The sequence below is a fragment of the Hordeum vulgare genome, chromosome 5H (genome assembly GCF_904849725.1).
Source record: "Hordeum vulgare subsp. vulgare chromosome 5H, MorexV3_pseudomolecules_assembly, whole genome shotgun sequence".
In the NCBI taxonomy this organism is placed as follows: Eukaryota; Viridiplantae; Streptophyta; class Magnoliopsida; order Poales; family Poaceae; genus Hordeum; species Hordeum vulgare.
The window spans coordinates 194,804,623-194,808,687 of record NC_058522.1 but is presented as its reverse complement, the minus strand read 5'-3'; positions in this window follow the sequence as shown (position 1 = coordinate 194,808,687).

Sequence of the window (4,065 nt, the reverse complement as noted above, 5' to 3'; positions counted from 1 at the left end):
TCTCTAGTGAGTTTACGGACTTAAAGCTAGAAAGTCCCACTTCGCACAAACCGGAGGGAATCTTTGTAAGAGTTAGGGTATATATGTGTTTTGGGTGTTCCTAGGTGGACTCCGGAGCGTCGGAATCCAACCAAAAAGCTAGGGCATTTTGACATCTAAAACATGATTTTGGAATAATTATTTATTAAGTTATTCCTGTCCCTTTAGTATTTTAATTATATAGAGGAGTTAAAAAGTGCGATTATGTCCAAAGAAAATATGAATGTCTTCTGAGCATTACAAATAATCCGCTTGAGGTTGACAGTCATAGGCCATACACCCACACCAATTGTAGCGATTTTAGTCCCAAGTTTTGCAACATTACACCCCTATCTATCACCGGTCATGCCCCCCGTTTTGATCGCATTTTGAAATTGGCATAAAAAATTCAAAAAATATATATTAAAAAGTAGTCACATATTTTTCTAATTCGTAATTATTTCACTACGTATTTTGGAAGGTTGATCATACTTGGTTAGTCCTGGTTGGTGGCTCCATATAAAATAACAAGGTTAATATAGACATGGCTTAAACGCTTGACATAGATGAATACATGAGAAGCATCAGAGATGATAAAAGAGAAGCGTTGTATGACATAAAGTTGGAGCTACTGTGTGGTTTATCTGATCGGAGGACCCCTTATTCCGAACCAAGTCTAGATGAGCAGTTCTGGTTGCTTTCTGATGAAACTGATGACAACATATCATATGGTAGGATTGTTCAAGTAACGGTTCGTTATATACAAGATAACCGAATAATTTACACCTTTGATTCTGGGTTGAAAACCATAGTTATGGGAGACAACTATTCTGGTGACAACTTTGATCGAGAATCACTAATTTACATGAGGGCGATGTATATTAACTGGCAAAATTAAGAATGTGAATAAAAATAGGTTCATAGTTTACCTAACATGCAAGGAGAGTGAAATGAAGAGATGGTCATTCTCAAGAAATAACCATGATCCATACTATTGTGCACAAAAGGTGGTTCCGACCCACGATGAAAATCTATATAAACAAACAATGCATTCATATAAGCATTCACTCTAGCAAGCATTCTAGCAATCAAAATACAATCAATGAATAAAGAAATGAACAAAACAATAAGAAAAAGCAAATAGAAAGAAAAACAAAACCTCAAGGAAATCCAAATAAAAACTCCTAAGGGAACTGTAGGACTTAGCTACAAATAAAAAATAGTTTTTGTCCTAAATAAAACTTTGCACTAAAAAAATTACTAAACTAATAACTTAGCACAAAAGAAAATATAACATTATTAGATTAATAAAAAGTATTTATAATATTCTTCAAAAGCAAAAAGAATCAACTAAATAGCATTTACAAAACTTTAGTTATGATCAAAAATAATATTGATATAGAATTAAATAAAAATAATTCAACTAATAATACAAATTGTTTCTCATATAAAGTAAAGTTAATAGAAAGTAAAATTTATCCAACTAAATCTTTCATAAAGTATTTTTTGTTGAAAACTTTAATAGCAAAAATAATTAAATCAAAACTAGGCATGTATGCTATTGTTTTTGAATCTGTTTAAAACAAAACTAAAATAATTTGGATGTTTAGCGGTTAGTGGCGCCAACCGTACTAAAGGCCAAATCTTTCGCGCCCTTTTGGCTATAGCCTAAAAAATAGCTTTAGTCTCGGTTGATGGATCCAAACGGGACTAAAGGCCTACCTTTAGTCCCGGTTGGAGCCACCGACCGGGACTAAATATCCTTTCGTCCCGGTTAGTAACCCCAACCGAGATTAAAGGCCTGGCTAAATCTTCCTCTCATTTCCCTTGCTCAAAAGCTCGCTCGACGCCACTGCCGCCGCCGGCCTCCACACGACGCCGTCGAGCCACCCGACCCCGACGTTGAACCGCTTGTCGCTATTTCCGTCGTCGTTCCTCATCTCTGACCTCCTCCATGCCGTCGTCCACTTTCTGTGTCCCATTGGTGAGTCCCTCATCCGCCTCCTCGTCGGCCACCGAATTCGCAGCTGCTGCTGTTGCTACTGCTCGTGCTGCTGTTCCATGGCATCGGGGCATGGGAGGAAGCAGCCTTCCCATCCATGGTGTCCCGGTGCTCGAGCGATGATGGCGTGCTGGATCTGGGAGGGAGGGGAGACGATGCGAGGAAGAGATAAGAGCAAGTCTAGTAGAACCCTCAAACCCTCAAATCCTTAAAAATAACCGCTTTTTTACAGTTTTCGTCGACAAAACGACGTAGACTAGAACCCTTAAACCCTTCAACCCGTAAAAAAATTTAAAGGTCCAACCCGCAAACGCCATCGCAGCCTGTAGAAGTGAGGGTTGGGGGGAGAAACTCCCCCCAACCTGCACTCCTCTTCCTCTCAAGCGCGGGAGGGAAGTTTCAGCTCCCTCCCCTCGATCCGCCGCCGCCGCCGCTCCGCTCCGGCTGCCCCGGCTGCCCTCCGCCGCCGCCGCCCCGCCCCGGCCGTCCCTCCGCCGCCGCTGCCCCGGCTGCCCCATCATCAGCGCCGCCCCTGCCGCCCCGCTCCCGCTGCCCCTCCGCAGCGCCGCCCCGGCGCAGCTCCGGCCACCCTCCGCAGACCCGCCCCGTCCCCGCCGGCCCTCCGTAGCCCCGGCCTCCCCTCCGCCGCCGCCGGCCGGCCCTCTGCAGCCCCAGCCGGCCCTCCGCAGCGTCGCCCCGTCCCGACCGCCCCTCCCAGCGCCGCCGCCCCGGCCGGCCCTCCGCAGCACCGAGGAAGCAGTATACTGAAGAACTAGGCTGGGTACTGCTTTCTTCCCCGAAATTTTCTTTTCGCCACCCCCATCCGACGGAATCATCACGCACGGCATACCTCGACTACCACACCCTCATGCCTGGTGCGACAACCAAAGCCATGGCCGTCGTTTTGGAGGGATCATGCAGAGGAAACCAATTTACGGCTGCTTCCTTGGCCGTCGTTTTCAGTGGGGAGGTTCCTGGAGCATCCATATTTGTGGTCCTTGAAACAGGACAATGTGGACTCAGAATTCAGTAAGCATGTCAAACTCTTTCATGTTAGTCATTGCCATGGTCATATTTATATGAAGGTAGTGAGCATGTCAATGTTTGAGAAATTTTTGAATCACGAGGAAATTCGAGGGACTGGCCATTTTGCTAACAAATGCAGTTCTGAACAATGTCGTCAACATTGGGACTTCTGGTGTTTTTGATGGTCCAGCCTATCTGTCTCTGTGGGCAACCACAGTTTTGGTGGCCACTGGGAGGTATTGCATATTGTTCTGATCAGGTAACATATACGTGTGCTGAGTATGCAAAGAAGAGTTCTGAAACAATACATACAGAGCAAGTAAATTACATGGGCGTGCAGTATTATTCCTGTGGTATGGTGTCGCAACTGGAAGTTGCTGAATACTTTGATTATTGGGCTACTTCCTACTTTGATTATTGTTTTATGTCAAATGTGATTGAATTTGTGATATGTCATATGATGAAATGTGATGAAATGTGTGATATATGAAATGACAGTTTTAAGGTTTGGGGTTGGGGCAAAGACTATAACCCTCAAACCCAAATAAGGGTTGGGTTTGAGGGTTCTAGTCTTTGCCCCTGTTTTTCAACCCTTAAAAGTGTCAAAAATGTGCAATTCTCAACCCTTAAAACTGGTTTTTGTTTTAAGGGTTTGAGGGTTCTACTAGAGATGCTCTAAGGGGGGTGGCAAGGAGGAGTGGGGGACCAACCTGAGTCGCCCGAGCAACACTAGCGCAGCGGTGGGAGAAACCATAGCCATAGGAAACGGTCGCGCATGGCGGATGGAGGATGCACCGTCGGATCTGGCTGAAGGAGAGGGAGGAGTGGAATGCAGGAGTGCCTTCGGATTTCGGCCCCGTTGGTGGCCACTCGAATCGTCCTCCGGTAGGTGACAGCTGCAAGGAGCCGTGTGGGGGCAAAGGGAGAGAGGAGCTGGAATGCTCGCACAAGCGTCTCTCTCTCATTTTCCAATTCTTTTTCGTTTTCGCGTCAACAAATAAAATAAAACCTTGTATGTA